Genomic DNA, 22,011 nt, shown 5'->3' on the forward strand with positions numbered 1-22,011 from the left:
CCACACTGTCCATTTAACATGTATTTAATGATATATAAACCCACCATTTGCACACCCTGTCCATTTAACAGTGTATTTAATGATATATGAACCCACCATTTACCCACACTGTCCATTTAACATTGTATTTAATGATAAACAAACCCACAATCTATTGACATTGTCCATTTAACAGTGTATTTAATGATTTATAAAGTATCCATTTACCCGCACTGTCCATTTAACATTGTATTTCATGATATATGAACCTACCATTTACACACACTGTCAATTTAAAAATGTATTTAATGATGTATGAACCCACCATTTTACCAGACTGTCCATACAACAGTGTATTTAATGATATATGAACCAACCATTTAACCATACAGTCCATCTAACATGGTATTTAATGATATATAAACCCACCATTTAACCAGACTGTCCATTTAACAGTGTATTTAATGATATATGAACCCACCATTTAACCAGACTGTCCATTTAACAGTGTATTTAATGATATATGAAACCACCATTTAAGCAGACTGTCCATTTAACAGTGTAATTAATGATATATGAACCCACCATTTGTTCGCACTGTCCATTTAATAGTGTATTTAATGATATATGAACCATCCAATTAACCACACTGTCCATTTAACAGTGTATTTAATGATATTTCAACCCAAAATTTACCCACACTGTCCATTTAAAAGTCTATTTCATGACATATAAACCCACCATTTAACCAGACTGTCCATTTAACAGTGTAATTATTGATATAAAACCCACCAATAACACACACTTTCCTTTTAAAAGTGTTTATAATGATATATGAACCCACCAATTACACACACTGTCCATTTAACAATGTATTTAATGATAAATCAACCAACAATCCATTGACATTGTCCATTTAACAGTTTATGTCCAATTAACAGTTGATTTAATGATATATAACCCACCATTTACACACACTGTCCGCTTAACGGTGTATTTAATGATTTATAAAGTGACCATTTCCCCGCACTGTCAATTTAGCAGAGTATTTAATGATATATGAACTCAACATTTAACCAGACCGTCCATATCACAGTGTATTTAATGATATATAAACATACCATTTACACACACTGTCCATTTAACAGTGTATTTAATGATATATAAACCCACCATTTAACCAGACTGTCCATTTAACAGTGTATTTAATGATATATAAACCCACCATTTACACACCCTGTCCATTTAACAGTGTATTTAATGATATATGAACCCACCTTTTACCCACACTGTCCATTTAACATTGTATTTAATGATAAATAAACCCACAATCTATTGACATTGTCCATTTCACAGTGTATTTAATGATATATAAACCCACCATTGACACGCACTGACCATTTAATAGTGTATTTCATGATTTATAAAGTGTCCATTTCCAAGCACTGTCCATTTTACATTGTATTTCATGATATATGATCCTACCATTTGCACACACTGTCAATTTAAAAATGTATTTAATGATGTATGAACCCACCATTTTACCAGACTGTCCATATGACAGTGTATTTAATGAAATATAAATCAACCATTTACACACACTGTCCATTTAACAGTGTATTTAATGATATATAAACCTACCATTTACACACACTGTCCATTTAACAGTGCATTTAATGATATATAAACCTACCATTTACACACACTGTCCATTTAACAGTGTATTTAATGATATATGAACCAACCATTTAACCACACAGTCCATCTAACATGGTATTTAATGATATATAAACCCACAAGTTATCGCCATTGTCCATTTAACAGTGTATTTAATGATATATGAACACACATTTTAACAACACTGTCCATTTAACAGTGTATTTAATGATATATGAACCCACCATTTAACCAGACTGTCCATTTAACAGTGTATTTAATGATATATGAACCCACCATTTGTTCGCACTGTCCATTTAATAGTGTATTTAATGATATATGAACCATCCAATTAACCAGACTGTCCGTTTAACAGTGTATTTAATGATTTATAAAGTGTCCATTTCCCCGCACTGTCCATTTAACAGTGTATTTAATGATATATGAACCCACCATTTACCCACACGGTCCATTTAACAGAGTATTTAATGATATATAAACACATCATTTACCCACACGGTCCATTTAACAGAGTATTTAATGATATATAAACCCATCATTTACCCACACTGTTCATTTAACAGTGTATTTAATGAAATATAAACCCATCATTTAGCCACTCTGTCCATTTAACAGCTTATTTAATGATATATAAACACATCATTTACCCATACTGTCCATTCCCCCAGTGATTGAGCTGATTGATGCTCAGACATAGTTTAATTCGGCGGTATAATGGTTAATATCCTCACTTTCAGAAACAGCCTCTCCTCAGCTCACTGACGAAACACTGGCTCTTGGCCGCAGGGTTGAAAGCGCCAACATCAGAAAATTGATGGGACTCAAGTAAACAATGTCCCTGATGCAAATGTAGCAATTTATTTCTGAACAATTATCTATTTTACTGAAATTCCCAGGAACAAGAAGAGAAAAAGTACATTTAGAACCAACTTTGTTCACAATTTCTGAAACAAATGAGGAACGTCTGTGTTGAAATGCACCCTGATGTCTGGCAGCAGCTTTCACAATGGGCGGTGCTCTGAGTCTCACATAACAAGGATCGGATCAAATTCCCAAGTTGTGAACTGCTGAAATAAAGCAAAGAACTTGTACTCGATTGATTACAATGAAATAACAAGGATATAATTGGCAAAATCTGCACGGACATTGAGAGACGGAAAATCCTTGCGGGATCAAGGTAAGCTTAATGTAGTGTCAATTTGTTTTATTAATTAACTTTTTCTGCCCCTTCCTCATTTGTAAAGCCGATTTCCTGCGGTCAGATATGTTCCCCGGCGTACGGAACTCTCTATTCCTCGCGGACGGAACAATTCACTGATTGTTCGCTCAGACACTGACTGAAGTCCGGCTATTTTACATTGGGAATTTCAGGGCTTCTCCCTTCATGGTCCCCACCAAACTCACCCAGACACAATTTAACGCGGTTCTGGGAAAGAAAGCAGGAACACGAACTCTGGAGATCTGCACCATCCTCGTCCAGCGGTGCCTCCTCCCCATGTTAGAATTTGATATTCGGTAGACAGGGGTGGGAAACTTTCCTTTCTCACTCTTTAAGCATTGATGTGTAACTGTAATACTTGCTCTTTTTACTCACTCAACAGTTTTGTGCCGGTTGCACTTTTATTGAACTGATCAAAGACTGATCGAACACACAGTTCAGCTCAGTAAAGGGTTAACTCTTTCGCAATGGCCGATTATCGCTCTCTGCCTGACACCTGGAAAATCAGCATATGGTTACCCGAGGGGTCGGAATGAACGCGATCCAATGACAGGATAGGAGCAACATCGGAGACAAAACGTATTCCTGATTAATTATAATCAATTAGTTTGATTCCAATTAATAGGAGAATGGAGCAGGGACGTCTGTTTTTGCTAAAATATGTTAGCGAGGGTGTTATTTGTTAAACTGGCTCAACTGAAGAAAGGCCGTTCCCTTCAGATAGAAACAAACTTCACGAATGTTTTAAAGGGATACCGGTTCAGGGCGGAAACCATCTTTCACACAGATGGGTGGTTTCTGATCGTTAATCATGGTAATTTGAGTAGTTACTTTTAATATCAACAGGGAGGAGGGCCACAGCACTGAGTGGAATAAATGAAACTTTTGCAGCAGGAACAGAAGATTTATGAAATAGTGAAAAGTTATGAGCAGGAAAACGGAAGGATGTTTTGAAGAAGTAACTCGATATTAAAAATTGAAAACGTGAAAGGGTCAACATTCCAATGAATTTGAGTTCAGATTGTGTGTTATGTCTGTGAATCTACAAAATATTCAAAACACGTTTGGAAAGTCAGAATCATGAGAGATGTGATCTAGTATCTATAAGTCAGGGCCTGGGTTTTCACAGAACACAGTGAAATGTTCCTGGTTATCACATTTTGAGGAGAGAGGACGCCAGTATGAATAAATGGTTCCATGACAGAGGTGGAAAAACATCAACAAACTTTCAGGGCCCCAGCACTAATCTTGATATAAACAGTAACGACTGAAATTACCAACAGGTAGGAGTGTCAATCACTAATCTTTATATAGAAAGGTAACTACTGAAATTACAAACAGGTCGGAGGGTCCATCACTAATCTTTATATAAAAAGTAACAACTCAAATTACCAACAGGCACGAAGGCCCAAAACAAATCTTTATATGAAAAATAATCACTCAAATTACCAACAGGGAGGGGGGTCCATCACTAAACTTTATATAAAAAGTAAATACAGAAATTACCAAAAGGCAGGAGGGTCCATCATTAATCTTTATACAAAAAGTAACATGCCAAATTACCAACAGGTATGAGGGTCCAAGCACTAATCTTCACATAAAATGTTACAAATCAAATTACCAACAAGGAGGAGGGTGCATCACTAATCTTTATATGAGAAGTAACCTCTGCAATTACCAACAGGCAGGAAACCCATCACAAATTTTATATAAATCACTAATTTTATATTAAAATGTAACCACTCAAATTACCAGCAGGTATGAGGGTCCAAGCACTAATGTTTCTATAAAAAGTAACTTCTGAAATTACTAACAGGTAGGAGGGTCCATCCCAAATCTTTACATGAACATTTACAACTCAAATTACCAACAGGTAGGATGCTCCGTCACTAATTTTAAATAAAGAAGTAACCACTGAAATTACCAACGGGTTGAAGGGTCCATCGCTAATCTTTATATAAAAAGTAACTCCTGAAATTACCACCAGGGAGGAGGGTCTATCATTAATCTTTATATAAAAAGTAACTACTGAAATTTCGAGGAGGTAGGAGGTTCCATCACTAAACTTTAACTAAAAAAAAACCTACTGAAATTACCACAAGGTAGGAGTGTCCATCACTCATCTTCATAAAAATGTAACAATTCAAATTACCAACAGGAAGGAGGGTCCAGCAATAATCTTTATATGAAAAGTAACTACTAAAATTACGTACAGTTCGGAGGGTCCATCACTAAAGCTTACAAAAATAAATAACTACTGAAATTACCAACAGGCAGATGGCCCCATCACTAATCTTTATATAAAAAGTAACAACTCAAATTACCAACCGAGAGGAGGGTCGATCACTAATCTTGAAATAATAATTAACTATTGAAATTACCACCCGGTAGGAGGGTGCATCACTAATCTTTATATCAAAAGTAACTACTGAAGTTACCAACAGAGAGGAGGCGCCATCACTAATTTTATATAAAAAATAACGACTGAAATAATCAATACGAAGGAGGGTCCATCACTAATCTTTACATGAAAAGTAACTAAAAAAATTATCAACAGGAAGAAGGGTCCATCACTAATCTTTAAAAAAAAAAAGAATCGTCTGAAATTGCCAACAGGTAGGATGGTCCATCACAAATTTTTATTCAAAAATAACTGCTGAAATTACCACCAGGTAGGAACGTCCATCATTAATCGTTATATAAAAAGTAACCACTGAAATGACCAGCGGGTATGAAGGTCCTATCACTCATCTTAACATAAAAAAAACTGCTGAATTTACCAACAGGCAGGATGTCCCATCACTAATCTTTAACTAATAAAAAAAATAACTATTGAAATTACCAGAAGGTAGGAGTGTCCATCACAAATCTTTATAAAAAAGTAACAATTCAAATTACCAACAGGGAGGAGGTTCCATCAATAATCTTTATATAAAAAGTAACCACTGAAATTACCGAGAGGCATGAGGCCCATCACTAATTTAACAGAGAAAAAGTGACAACTCAAATTAGCAACAGGTAGGAGGGTCCATCACAAATCGTTATCAAAAAAGGAACTGCTGAAATTACCAACAGGGAGGAGGGTACGTCACTTATGCTTACATAATAAGTAACTACTGTAATTACCACCAGGTGGGAAGGTCCATCACTAATCTTTACAAAAAGAACCACTGAAATTACCATCAGGTAGGAGTGTCCATCACTAATCTTTACATAAAAATATAGCGGCTGAAATTACCAAAAGGTAGGAGGAACCCATTACTAAACTTTATATAAAAAGTAACTACTGAAATTACCACCAAGCAGGAGGCCCATCACTAAATTTTTATAAAAATGTAACGACTGAAATTACCAACAGGTCGGAGGGTCCATCATTAATCTTTACATAAAAAAGTAACAACTGAAATCACTACCAGGAAGTAGTGTCCATCATTAATCTTTATAAAAGAAAAATAAACTACTGAATTTACCAACAGGTAGGAGGCCGCATCACGAATCTTGATTTTAAAAAAGTAAATCCTGAAATTACCAACAGGTCGGAGGGTCCATCACTCACCTTTACGTAAAAAAGTAACGACTGAAATTCCCAACAAGTCGGAGGTCCCATCCCTTATCCTCACCGAAAAAAATAACGACTGAAACTACCACCAGGTGGCAGTGTCCATCAGAAATCTTGACGTGAAAGGAAACTACTGAATTTACCATCAGGGTTGAGAGTCCATCACTAATGTTTTGTTCAAAAGTAACTACTTAAATTCACACCAGGCAGTCGGGTCCAACGCTATTTTTTATATAAAAAGCAGCTACTGAAATTACCAACAGGCAGGAGGGTCCATCAATAATCTTTACAAAAAAAGATAAACTACTGAAATTACCAACAGGTAGGAGGGTCCTCTCTAATCTTTGTATAAGAAGTAACAAGTGAAATCACGAAAAGGCAGTGGGCCCCATCACTAATTTTATGTAAATAAGTAACTAATGAAATTACCAACAGGGAGGTTGGTCCGTCAATAATCTTTATATAAAACGTAACAACTCAAATTACCAACAGGGAGGAGGGGCCATCATTTATCTTTATATAAAAAGTAAATACTGAAATTACCACCAGGTAGGAGGGTCCATCACTTATGATAATACAAAAAGTAACTACTGAAATTACCAGTAATTATGAGGGTTCCATCACTAATCTTTACCTTAAAAATGAACCACTGAAATCACCACCAGTTAGGATTGTCGGTCACTAATCTTGATATAGAAGTAACTACTGAAATGATCAACGGTTAGGAGGGTCCATCACTAATACTTACATGAAAATTAACCGCACAAATTATCTACAGGGAGAAGGGTCCATCACTAATCTTTATGTAAAAAGTAACCACTGAAGTTACCAACATGGAGGAGGGTCCATCACTAATTTCATTTGAAAAAGTAACGACTGAAATTACCCACAGGTGTGGGCGGGGGTTCATCATTAATCTTTATATAAAAAGAAACCACTGAAATTACAAAAGGGAGAAAGGTCCATCACGAATCTTAATATAAAAAGTAACAGCTCAAATTACCAACAGGAAGGAGTGTCCATCACTAATCTTTATATGAAAAGTAAACACTGAAATTACCAACAGGCAGGAGGGACCATCACGAATCTTTATATAAAAAGGAACGAGTCAAATTACCAGCAGGTATGAGGGTCCCATCACTAACCTTTATATAAAAAAGTAACCACTGAAATTACCAAAAGGCAGGAGGCCCCGTCACTAATCTTTACATAAAAACTAACCACTGAAATTACCAAAAGGCAGGAGGCCCCGTCACAAATCTTTACATAAAAACTAACCACTGAAATTACCAAAAGGCAGGAGGCCCCATCACTAATCTTCACATAAAAACTAACCACTGAAATTACCAAAAGGCAGGAGGCCCCGTCACAAATCTTTACATAAAAACTAACCACTGAAATTACCAAAAGGCAGGAGGCCCTGTCACTAATCTTTACATAAAAGTAACGACTGAAATTATCAAAAGGCAGGAGACCACATCACTAATATTTACCTAAAAAAGTAACTGTTGAAATTACCAACAGGTAAGAGGGTCCATCACTAATCTATATATAAAGAGTAAGCACTGAAATTCCCAACGGTCAGGACGCCCCATCACTAATTTTATATAAAAAGGTGACAACTGAAATTACCCGCAGGTAGGAAGGGTCATCACTACTCTTTATATAAAAAGTTACAACTCAAATTGCCAAAAGGGAAGAGGGTCCGTCACCAATGTTTATAAAAAAAGAAAGTACTGAAATTACCAACAAGTATGAGAGTCCATTTCCAATCTTTGTATAAAAAGTAATTACTTTTTTTTAATTCGTTCACGGGATGTGGGCGTCGCTGGCAAGGCCAGCATTTATTGCCCATCCCCAATTGCCCTCGAGAAGGTGGTGGTGAGCCGCCTTCTTGAACCGCTGCAGTCCGTGTGGTGACGGTTAACCCACAGTGCTGTTAGGAAGGGAGTTCCAGGATTTTGACCCAGCGACGATGAAGGAACGGCGATATATTTCCAAGTCGGGATGGTGTGTGACTTGGAGGGGAACGTGCAGGTGGTGTTGTACCCATGTGCCTGCTGCTCTTGTCCTTCTAGGTGGTAGAGGTCGCGGGTTTGGCAGGTGCTGTCGAAGAAGCCTTGGCGAGTTGCTGCAGTGCATCCTGTGGATGGTACACACTGCAGCCACAGTGCGCCGGTGGTGAAGGGAGTGAATGTTTAGGGTGATGGATGGGGTGCCAATCAAGCGGGCTGCTTTATCTTGGATGGTGAAATTACCAACGTAAAAAAGTAACGACTGAAATTACCAACCAACAGGAGGTCCCATCCCTTATCCTCACCGAAAAAATAACTACTGAAACTACCACCAGGTGGCAGTGTCCATCAGAAATCTTGACATGAAAGGAAACTACTGAATTTACCATCAGGGTTGAGAGTCCATCACTAATCTTTTGTTCAAAAGTAACTATTTAAATTCACACCAGGGAGTCGGGTCCAACGCTATTTTTTATATAAAAAGCAGCGACTGAAATTACCAACAGGCAGGAGGGTCCATCACTCATCTTGAGATAAAAACTAACCACTGAAATTACCAACAGGCAGGAGGGTCAACCACAAATCTTTATATGAAAAGCAACGACTGAATTTACAAAAGGGAGGAAGGTCCATCACTAATCTTTTTAAATAAAGTTATTACTGGAATTAGCAACAGGTAGGCGGGTCCATCAATTATATTTATAGAGAAAGTAACCACTGAAATTACGACCAGGTCGGAGGGTTCATCACTAATCTTTATATAAAAAGCAACTACTGAATTTACAACAGGTAGGAAGGTTCTTCACTAATCTTTTTTAAAAAAGTAATACTGGAATTTCCAACAGCTAGGGGGTCCATCACTAATCTTGGTAAAAGAAAAAAACTACTGAAATTTCCAACAGAGAGGAGGGTCCATCACTTATCTTCATATGAAAAGTAACTACTGAAATTACCACCAGGTGGGAGTGTCCATCGCGAATCTTTATATATAATGTAACTACTGAAATTACCACGAGGCAGGAGGAACAATCACTCATCTTTGTACCAAAAGTAACAACTGAAATTACCAACAGGCGGGAGGTCCCATTACAAAACTCCAGCCAAAAATATAACTACTGAAATTACCACCAATTAGGAGTGTCCATCACTAATCTCAATATAAAAAGAAACTACTGAAATTACCAACAGGTAGGAGGCTCCATCACTCATCTTTTTAAATAAAGTAACTGCTGGAATTACCAACAGCTCGGCGGGTCCATCATTAATCTTTGTAAAAGAAAAAAATACTAAAATTACCAAAAGGGAGGAGGGGCCATCACTGATTTTTATAAAATAAACGTAACTACTGAAATTAACACTAGTCAGGAGTGTCCATGACTAATCTTTATATAAAAAGTAACGATTGAAATTACCACCAAGCAGGATTGTCCATCACTAATCTTTATATAAAAAGTAACGACTGAAATTACCAATAGGGAGGAGGTCCCATCACTAATCTTTACATGAAAAGTAACTACACAAATTAGCAATAGGGAGGAGGGTCCAACATTAATCTTTAGATAAATGGTAAACACTGACATTACCAAAAGGGAGGAAGCTCCATCACTAATCTTTATATAAAAAGTAACTGCACAAGTTAATCTTGTGTTTGATTACACTAATGTAATTCGTGTAGGAGTAAATGTAATTTTTGTTTCTGTTGTCCGTTTATTACACGAGTGTCAGCGTGACTGACACAATCGATAACTGCATCTTACAAGGTATCAAACTAGGTTGCACATTTAAGCTAGAGAATAACTTCAACTATAGTTTGAAGAAATTACAGAACGAGTTTAATCTCTTTTACATTTCCACAGTGTGACTGATAGTTTGATTGGTTGCTCTTGCCTTTGCGCACACACAGCGAGGCACACACAATGTGGAATCATGATTGTAAAACAGCCGTCAAATCTACAACTTGTATATTTGTGGTGTTTTCTGAGATTGTAAGACCCCTAAAAATAATACAAAAATAAATGTGCAGCACCTGTTTAAAGTTACACGATTCATAACATTATACATTCGTGTTAATATTAGTAGAACGGTGTAAAATTCCTCACCTCCTACAGTGCTCATTATTCAGGTGCTGATACCATGAGAGATATGATAAATATATTCAAATAGAAGCACCAACCAAAACACATCTCCATGATCACACGGGCAATGTCACTACGCATAGAGAGCAGAGAAATCACACCCAGTTCGATATTGTGTATGTAGATAGATATCAGGTTCATAAAACACCAGAATTTAATATCAAAACTCAACAAACAAAAATATTCAAACAAATCTGTGAATAAGAAAATACAATAGCGCCAGACTGGGTAATACCGAGTGAAGGTAATTCATCACCTCGCTCTAGTTTGCCCTCCAGAATATTCACGACCTCAGGAATAAGTCGGGGTGCTGGCCTGCACTGTGAGTAAATCTTACCAATTGGTGCTCCCAGTGCAGAATCTCGGCCGTCTTGAACTGGGTTGTGGAGATCAGCGGGGCTCATTGGGTTTCACTGGGCAGCAGTCTGTGCCGCACCTGATGTGGAGAGTTGATCCGAACAGTCGGGAAATTCTCGATTCCAGAGCTAACAGCTGTTGTACTGTTGGGCGAGGAGGGATTTGGTATCACGTTTAACGAGGCGACGTTTTATCCCTCTCATTTTAATATTTCAGTCTAACCCTCCGATTAATATATTTATTACAGAGCATCAGAAACTTGGAACGCCTGTTACCACCATGGCTGAAGGTCCAAATAGGGGAGAAGATCCAACATCATCAAAAAGAATGAGAATAGACACCGGTAGGTTCAGAACAATCTTTAAATATCAATTGTGTCCTGAAAAAGGGTCCAAATCACGAGCAAGAACCTGCAGCTCACACAGGAAGAGGAAACCGAGCAGATACTATGTAGATGGAGGGAAGTGAGTGACCATCGAGAGGGGCAGTGCAGTCACAGGTGGAGTGACCTCATTATTGGAACTGTCCAATAGATACCTGGTGTTCGGGACGATAAGAGGGATAGAAAGAGTGACTCAGGATGGTCCTCCTGAGTAACAATGTGAAACCAGGGAGCAGTGCGGGGCAGCCCGAGTGGTGGAGGGGTGAGAGGCAGGTGGGGCACAGGAATTGGAGAGCGATAGTGCTGGGAGATTTTCTAGTCAGGGGTACAGGGAGACTCTTCTGAAGCCCTGAGCATGTCGCAAATGTTAAGCTGCCTCCCTAGTGCCATAAAGAACAACATTCTGGAACAGATGGGACCGTCTCTGGGGAGTAAAGAATAGCATAATATATTCATGGTAGGAAGTACAAACACGGATAGAACTAGGTTTATACAGGGAATATTAAGATTTAAGCTCTATACTGAAAAACAAGGCCACAATTTGGTGATCTCTGGATTGCTTTGCACTGGGACACTTAAGGAGGAAAATATGAGGCAGGTCAATGTGCGACTGCAGGGCTGGAGCAGGAGGGAAGGGTTCATGTTCTTGGGACACTCGGGTGAGTTCAGGACGAAGGAAAGGGACAAACAACAATGGTTTGACAGACTGGGTACATGGAGCAGTGGGAGGGTTTCACCTGATGGGACTGGAGTGTGTGAAATATCTCGATCTGAGACTAGAGAGTGGAAATAATAAAACTGTTGAAGCAGGAACAGAAAATTTATGAAATAGTGAAAAGTTATTAGCAGGAAAATTGAAGGAGGTTTTGAAGTAGTGACAAAAGAAGTAACTTGATATTAAAAGCGAAGAAAAACGATAACGGGTCAACATTCCAATGAATTGGAGTTCAGATTGTGTGTTATTTCTGTGAATCTACAAAACATTCAAAACACGTTTGGAAAATCAGAATCATGAGAGATGTGATGTAGTGTCTGTACAACAGGGCCTTGGTTTTCACAGGACAGGGTGAAATGTTTCTAGTTATAACGTTTTGAGGGGAGAGGAGGCCAGAATTAATAAATGTTTCTATGACAGAGCTGGAACAACAACATCAACAAATTTGCATTCATATAGCAACTAAACGGGGTAAAATGACCAAGGCACTCCAGAGGAGCGATTATCAATTTGACACCAAGTCGCATAATGAGGTATGAGGATGGGTGATCAATAGCTTGGTCAAAGAGGTAGGTTTTAAGGAGCGTCTTAAAGGAGACGAGAGAGGCGGAGAGGTTTAGAACAGAAGGAAGTTCCAGGGAGCTATTTGAAGGTAGAATCAATATGTACTCAGTTATGCAATAGGAAGGGAAATATCACAATTGTTGATGGGTTTTGCAGGCCAGCAAGCAGTGGAGATGAGATAGAGGAAACTGGGGGGAAATAGTTGTGGTGGAAGACGATTTGGGGAGATACAAAGTATTTCCCTTAGTTTCTAAAAATGTTGGCGGAAGTTACATTTTGTTGCAACAGAGGAGGCTGAAGATCCAACGTTGGAGATAACAGTAGAGAAGGATTTGGATCTGAATTTAATAGCCGAGGTGGATATGTCACTGGGCCCAGAGATAACGCACCCGAGGGTGTTAAAAGAAGTCAGTGAGGAGATTGGAGGGACTTTGATCATAATTTTTCAACCCGCAAAATTTTGATAACACAATTGTTATCAAAAATATCCAGATGGACTGAAGGAGACCAAGTAAAGTCTCTGTTAAAATAGGAAGGGAGGGGTCAACTCGTCAACGAGAGACCAATTAGTCCACTCAATTGTGGGCAAACTGCTCGAAGCAGTAATTTCAGTTCGTATTAGTGAACTTTTATGATTCGAGGAAGGCTGGAACGGATACATTTTAGACATTTAACATTTAATTAGACTAATTCGATACAGATTTGTTGAGACGTGACTATATAGGTCAATGGATTGTAACACATGCGGTATATATGGGTTTTCAGAAGGTATTTGATAGCGTGGCTCACAGGAGGCGTCAGCCGTTTGGTATTAGAGGAAATGGAGCCGCCCGGATGGAAGATCGATAATGTGTTTAGTTTTCTCCATTGTTGTTCACAGACCGAACACTGCGATCACTGAGTTCTTGACAAAGTGCGACGGTTACCAACTGATCCAGTTGACGCAATTCTAAATGAACGGAGTGAAAATAATGACAGTCACTCAGCTACATCCTGGAAATACTGACACTCACGCAGAATCTTCCTTTAAATACTGACACTCACACAGGAACATCCTGGAAATACTGACACTCACTCAGTAACAACGTGTATAAACTGACACTCGCGAAGGAACATCCGGTAAATACAGACACATTCAGGAACATCGTGTAAAAACTGACACTCACTCTGGAACACCCTGTAAATACTAACGCTCACCCAGGAACATCCTTTAAATACTGAAACTCGCTCAGGAACATCCTGTAAATACGAACATTCACTCAGGAACATCCTGTAAATACAAACATTCACTCAGGAACATCCTGTAAATACTGACACTCACTCAGGAACATCCTTCAATTACTGACACTCACTCAGGAACATCCTGTATTTACTGACACTGAATTGGCAAACCCGAAATGCCCACTTACATATGAAGAGTTACTCGGAGGCCCCCTAATTGCATCTCCCACCCGGAATACCCTGTGTAGCTGTACATGCTTAGCAGGCGACCCCGTGATCCCATCTCCCATCCTGCAAAACCCACATTAATATACAGACTTACTCGGAGACCGGTAATTATATCCTCCATCTCAGAAATTTCACCTAGATGTAAAGACTTTCAAGGAGACCCTCTGATTATATTTTACAATCCGGAAGCCACGTATAGATGCAGACATGTACCAGGATACCCCGTAATTTCATCTCCCATCCAGGAAACCCAATGGGGTTATCGGAATTTTCCAGCAGAACCCGTAATTACATCTCCCATCCTGGAAACCCATCTAGATATGGAGACTTATGGGGGGTTCCTGCAATTACATTTACTATGCCGGAAAATCGTCTAGATATAAACACTTAACGGGAGATTCTATAATTGCATATCAATTCATGAAAATCCGATATAGATTTAGATAATTACCAAGAGAGCCCCGCAATTATATCTCATTTCCAGAAATCTCATATAAATATGGGTAAGTAACAGGAGCTCCCTTAATTGCACGCCCCAACTCCCATCCAGAAAACCCCTTCTGAATATCGAGACTTCCCAGTAAGCATCGTAATTAGATCTTACGTCCGTAAAATTCCATAAACACATGCAGGCTTATCAGGAACTCCAGGAGAAGTGAAGATGGGGCAATGAACGACGAGAACAGTAATACAGTGAAAGATAGTTCAAAAACTAATAGCTGGATATAGAGACTGATCAACAATAGCATCATCAGCGATGAGCAGACAGGAAGCGGGAACAACAGTCGTACAGTTAAACACCATAATTAATAACTGGATATAAAACTTACCAGGGACACCGAGAGCAGTTAGGCGGGCACAGTAAATGACTGGAACGTTCATAAAGTGCGTTATGGTGTGTAGAACTAATAGCTAGATATCGAGAATTTCCAGTGACACCGAGAGCAGTTAGGCGGGCACAATAAATGACTAGAAAAGTAATACATTGAATCATGGTTTATAGAATTAATAGCGAGATAAAGAGAATTACCAGCGACACCAATAGAAGGGGATGGAATGGTAAATGACAAGAACAGTAATTTGTGAAACACGCGTTATACAATTAATAGCTGGATATCGAGTCGGACCAGAAGCAGAAACAGCAGCGAGGAGGGGATGGTAAATTCCCAGAACAGTAATACAATGAAACATGATGTACGGAACCATTCTAGTAAATCTCTTCTGCATCCTCTTTAAGGCCTTTGCATTTTTCCTAAAGTGCCGTGCCCAGAATTGGGCACAATACTCCAGTAGTGGCCGAACCTGTGTTTTATGAAGGTACATCATGACTTCCATACTTTGTACTCTGTGTCTCTATTTATAAAGTCCAGGAGCCCGTATGCTTTTTAAAACGCATCTTCAACCTTCCCTGCCACCTTCAAAGATTTGTGCACATATACCCCCAGATCTCTCTGATCTGGAACGGCTTTTAGAATTGTGCCCTTCCATTCATACTGCCTCCCTTCGTTCTTTCCAAAAAATTGTATCACTTCGCACTTCTCTGCGTTAAATTCCAACTGTCCCGTGTCCGCACAGTCCACCAAGCTGTCTATATCCTCTTGAAGTCTATTACTATCCTCCTCACTGTTCACGACACCTCCAAGTTTTGTTTCATCTGCAAATTTTGAAATTCTGCCCGACACACCCAAGTGCAAGTCATTAACATATATCAAAAAAGCTGTGGTCCCAGTACCGACCACTGGGGAACACCACTGTACAGCCCTCCAGTCCAAAAAAAAATCGTTCACCATTATTCTCTTTCTGCTGTCACTTAGTGAATCCCTGCTGCCCCATTAATCCCATGGGGCTTCAACATTGATGACAGCCTATTATGCAACACTTTGTCAAACGCCTTTTGGAAGTCCATATACCCAACATCAACCGCATTGCCCTTATCAAACCTCTCGGTTACCTCATCAAATAACTCAATCAAGTTCGTTAAACACGATTGTCCTTTAACAATTCCGTGCTGGCTTTCCTTAATTAATCCCCACTTGATCAAGTGACGGTTAATATCGTCCCGGATTAGCTGCCAGTCTATTCTCTCTTTGCCCCTCTCATTTCCATTTCCACTTCCACTCTGAACTTTTAACATTCAGCCTGATTCTCACTTGCATTATCAACCTGACATCTGTCATACGCCCCCTTTTTTCCCTGCTTCATTTAACTCACTATTTCTTCGTCATCAAGGGAGATCTGGCCTTAGTTTCCCTACCTTTCCCCCTCGTGGGAATGTATCTAGACTGTACCTGATTCATCTCCACTTGAAAGGCTACCCATTATTCAATTACAGTTTTGCCTGCCACTCTTTGATTCCAATTTACCCGGGCAGAACCGTTCTCATCCCCCTGAAATTCGCCCTCCACCAATTGAGCATTTTGCTCTCGAGTACTCCTCTGAGTTACCCATTTATAAACAGGGCCGGACCCTGAACACGGCCGGACCCTGAACACGGCCGGACCCTGAACACGGGCCTCACTCTGAACACGGGCCGCACTCTGAACATGGGCTGCACTCTGAACCGGGCCGCACCCTGAACACAGACCCCACTCTGAACACAAAAACACTCAGAAGCAGAACACACTCTGAATAAAGTCTCCACACTGAACACATACCCCATTCTGAAAACAGACCCCACACGGATCGCAGATTCCACTCACAACACAGACCACATTCAGAACACAGACCACACTCCGAACACAAAGCCCTCTCTGAACACAGACCCAATTATGAACACAGACCCACTCTGAACACAGACCCGACTCTGAAGATTTCTCTGTTCGTATAGAAAGAGGTTTATTGTACATCTGGACGATGCTGTTCCTCTCTCCTCATTTTTCCTTCACCCCCGTGGCTCCACCCACCTTTTGAACATTACATATGTCATTTACATTCCCCTCTCCTCTTCATCCCCGAATTCTCCTCTCCTCCACTTTACTTCTTTCTGTAAATATTCATTAAATCTGCTTTTTATTTCCCCATTTCACCTGCCTGTCCCAGTAACTTAAACATTTTGGTCATTTTCCAATTCAATTCCTTCCTTTGTATCCCAAGCAACAAAGCCACCTCATCGACAGAACATTCAGCCCTGGGACTAAAGATTTCAGATAAAGTTGCTATGTGGAGCTCAGACCCGTGTATATTTCGCTTCAGTATTGAAAGATATCCTTAATAGTCCCTGAATTGATAAAGTTGCTCTAAGGTGCCTTTCGAGTGCCTTCAAAAACATGCTTAAAACCTGTTTAATACCTGTTCCCTCAAAATTATTTTCTCCGCCTATCTCCTTACCACGCACTGCCTCTGCATCACATTTTGCGAGATGTTGAATTCTTTGCAAAGTAATCTCCGATATCTATTTACAAACAAAGCCTGACACTGAGCACAGACCGAAACTGAACATTGTCCCCACTCTGAAAACTATCCCCACGCTGGGAACACAGGAAGCGGGGTGGGAGACGGTGTAATCAATGTAGCTATCACAGCCGGTGTTCTAAATAATTCCCTGAATTGGCAGCGTTGCTCTGTGGTGCCGATCATGTGCACGCAAAAGGAAGCCTATTTCTTCAAAAGGCTTTTCCTCCATTTTCTCTTTAACCCGCTCTCTCTCTCTCTCTCCCACATTCTGCGTGCAATCGAATTCCTCATAAAGTAATCTGAGGTATCTATTCATGAACAAAGCCTCACACTGAATACCGACCACCACTGCATTAGGGCCATAATCTGAACAGAGACACCTCTCTGAACACAGACTCCATTCTGAAGATGTCTTTGTTAGTGTACAGGGAACTTTTTTGTACATCTGGACGGTGCTGTTCCTCTCCCCTCATTTCTCCTTCATCCCCCGTGGCTTCACCCCGCTTTGTATCATTACTTATGTCCTTTAGATTTCCCCCTCCTCTTCTTCATCGAACCTTCCTCTCCTCCATTTTATTTCTTTCTCTGAGTATGCTGTAAATCTGCTTGTTATTTCCACCATTTTATTTGCTTTTCTCTGTAAATATGACACTTTGGTCAGTTTTTAACTTAATTCCTTAATCTGGTTCCTAATAACATCGAAAGAATATATCGAGATTGCTCAGGGGGAAGGAGGAATTCTGTTTAGTTCAAGGCGCAATTCTCACAAAATTGTATCCAGAACAAACTATAAGACACCGCCCTGTGTCACATGAGGGGAAAACAATGAACATTCAATCCTGGGGCGTAAATTGCTGAGATAAAACTATTGTGCGAAGATGAGGCCTAAAAATATTTAGTGCCAGTAATGTAAAGATGTCCTTCATATGTCCTGAATTGTAAAGTGGCTCGAACGTGTCAACAAGTGCCTTCAAAAGCTGTTTAAAACCAATTTCTTCAGACAGCTTTGCCTCCATCTTTCTCTTTAAGACGCACTTTCTCTCACTTTATGCAAGCAGATGAGTCCTTTATAAATTAGTCTGAGGTATCAATTTAAAAACAAAGCCTGACAATGAACACAGATCCGACACTGAACACAGACTCCTCTCAGAACAAAGAAAACAATCTGAACACAGACACCACTCTCAACACAGACAACACTGTACACAGGACACCACTCTGAACACATACACCCCACTCTGAACACAGACACCACTCTGAACACAGACACCACTCTGAACACAGGACACACTCTGAACACAGGCCGCACTTTGAACACAGACACCACTCTGAACACATACACCCCACTCTGAACACAGGACACCACTCTGAACACAGACACCACTCTGAACACAGGACATACTCTGAACACAGGCCGCACTTTGAACACAGACACCACTCTGAACACAGACAACACTCTGAACACAGACAACACTCTGAACACAGGACACACTCTGAACACAGACACCACTCTGAACACATACACCCCACTCTGAACACAGGACACCACTCTGAACACAGACACCACTCTGAACACAGACAACACTCTGAACACAGACAACACTCTGAACACAGAGACCACTCTGAACACATACACACCACTCTGAACACTGTCACCACTCAGAACACAGACCACACAATGAGCACGAACCCCACTCTGAGCACGGACCCAACTCTGAGCACGGACCCCAAACTAAACACAGACCCCACGGCGAACACATTCCCCACTCTGAACACAGAGACACTCTGAGGCAGATCCCACTCTGAATAAAGTCCCCACACTGAACACAGACCCCATTCTGAAAACAGACCCCACACTGATCGCAGATTCCACTCTGAAGACAGACCACACTCAGAAAACAGACCTCACTCTGAACACAGACACAATTCTGAACACAGACCCACTCTGAACACAGACCCCACTCTGAAGATTTCTGTGTTCGTATAGAAAGAACGTTATTGTACATCTGGACGACGCTGTTCCTCTCTCCTCATTTCTCCTTCACCCCCGTGGCTCCACCCACATTTGGAACATTACATAGGTCATTTTCATTCCTCCTTCCTCTTCATCCCCCAATTCTCCTCTCCTCCACTTTAGTTCTTTCTGTAAATCTTCGTTAAATCTGCTTTTTATTTTCCCCATTTTACCTGCCTGACTCAGTAACCGAACAATTTTGGTCATTTTCCAAATGAACTGCTTACTTTGCATTCAAAGAACAAAGCCACCTCATCGACAGAATATATTTTCATACGGGGCAGAGATTGCTCAGGGGGAAGGAGGAATTCCGTTTAGTTAAATGCTTAATTCTCACAAAATTATATCCAGAACAAACTATAAGACACCGCCCTGTGTCACATGGGGGAACACTTTGAACATTCACCCCGGGAACTAAATACCCGAGATAAAATTACTGTAAGGAGTTCAGGCCTTGAAATATTTAGTGCCACGAATGAAAAGATGCCCTTAATATATCCTGAATTGTAAAGAGGCTGTAAGGTGTCTGCAAGTGCCTTCAAAAGCTGCTTTAAAACCAATGTGTTCAGAGAGCTTTGCCTCCATCTATCTCTCTAAGCTGCACTCTCTCACACAGTATGCACGCAGTTGAATCCTTCATAAATTATTCTGAGTTATCGATTGATATACAAAGCCTGACACTGAACACAGACCCCACACGGAACACCTCAATCCTCTCACAACACAGACCACACTCTGAACACAGACCCCACTCTGCACACAGACCCCACTCTGAACACAGACCCCACTCTGAACAAAGACAGCACTCTGAACACAGGCCCAACTCTGAACACAGAGCTCACTCTGAAAAAAGACACCACTCTGAACACAGACCTCACTCTGAACAAAAACCCCACTCTGAACACAGACCCCACTCTGAACAGAGAGCTCACTCTGAACACAGGCCCCACTTTGAATACAGACCTCACTCTGAACACAGACCCCACGCTGAACACAGACCTCACTCTGAAAAAAGCCACCACTCTGAACACAGGCCCCACTCTGAACACAGACCCCACATTGGACACAGACCCCATTCTGAAGATTTCTGTGTTAGTGCAGACAGAGCTTTATTGTACATCTGGATGATGCTGTTCCTCTCTCCTCACTTCTCCTTCAATCCCGTGGCTCCACCCACCTTTGGAACATTCCAGATCTCATTTACATTCTCCTCTCCTTTTCATCCCCGAATTCTCCTCTCCTCCACTTTAGTTCTTTCTGTAAATCTTCTTTCAATCTGCTTTTTATTTTCCCCATTTTACCAGCCTGACCCAGTAACTGAAATATTTTGGTCATTTTACAAATTAATTGCTTGCTTTGCATATAATGGAACAAAGCCACGTCATCAACAGAATACGTTTTCATAAGGGACACAGATTGCTCAGGGGCAACGGAGGTATCTGTTTTGTAGAAGTTCGAATTCAAACAATGTTCTGTCCAAAACAAACTGTGAGACAGGACTTTGTGTCACACGAGGAGAAACGTTCCCAGCATTCAACCCTGGGATCTACAGATCTCAGGTAGAATTGTTATGTTTTGCTCAGACCCGAACATATTTCGTGCCAGTAATAAAATAAATCCTCAATAGTCCCTGAACTGATAACGTTGTTCGAAGGTGCCATTCAAGTGCCATCAAAAATCTATTTAAATCCTGTTTCTTCAAACTTATTTACTCTGCCTATCTCCTTACCCCGCACTGTCTGTCCCTCACATTCTCACATTCTTTGTAAAGCAATCTCCGATATCTATTTACAAGCAATGAATACAGACCGAAACTGTATAAGGGCCATATTCTGAACACAGGCCCCAAAGTGAAGATGTGTTTTGATAGTGCACAGGAAACTTTATTGCACATCTGGACGATGCTGTTCCTCTCCCCTCACTTCTCCTTCACCCCGCCCCACCGTCTTGGCTCGACCCATCTTTGTAACATTAGTTATGTCATTTACATTTCCCCTTCCTCTTCCTCATCGAATCTTCCTCTCCTCCACTTTACTTCTTTCTCTAAGTATGCTGTAAATTTGCTTTTATTTCCCCCATTTTAGTTGCTTTCCTCTATAAACATAACACTTTGGTCAGTTTTCAACTTAATTCCATACTTCGGATTACTAGCAACAAAGCCACTTGATGGAAAGAATATATTTCCATACGGGACAGAGATTACTCAGGGGGAAGGAGGAATTCTGTTCAGTTAAAGGCTTAATTCTCATAAAATTGTGTTGACAACAAATTATGAGACTCGGGCCTGTGTCACAGGAGGGGAACACTATTAACATTCACCCCTGGAAGCTAAATAAAGAGATAAAATTACAGTGCGGAGTTCAGGCCTCAACATATTTAGTGCCAGGAATGAAAATATGCCCTTAAAATGTCCTTAATTGTAAAGAGGGTCTAAGGTGTCTGCAAGTGCCTTCAAAAGCTGTTTTGAAACCCATTTGTTCAAAGAGCTTTGCCTCCATCTATCTCTTTAAGCCGCACTTGTTCACACATTCTGCAAGCAGTCGAATCCTTTTT

General features: G+C 40.2%; 1 long non-coding RNA gene across 1 annotated transcript in view; it reads left to right on the forward strand.

Moving 5' to 3' along the window:
- The first annotated feature begins 2,316 nt into the window (after positions 1 to 2,316).
- Positions 2,317 to 22,011, forward strand: part of LOC137308148 (uncharacterized) — a 56,318-nt gene continuing 36,623 nt past the window's right edge. Inside the window, exons 1-2 of the long non-coding RNA XR_010959427.1 lie at positions 2,317 to 2,833; positions 11,189 to 11,284. This is a non-coding gene — a long non-coding RNA (uncharacterized lncRNA). The remainder of the gene's footprint in view (positions 2,834 to 11,188; positions 11,285 to 22,011) is intronic.

Source organism: Heptranchias perlo, unplaced genomic scaffold (assembly GCF_035084215.1).
Source record: "Heptranchias perlo isolate sHepPer1 unplaced genomic scaffold, sHepPer1.hap1 HAP1_SCAFFOLD_122, whole genome shotgun sequence".
Lineage (NCBI taxonomy): Eukaryota > Metazoa > Chordata > Chondrichthyes > Hexanchiformes > Hexanchidae > Heptranchias > Heptranchias perlo.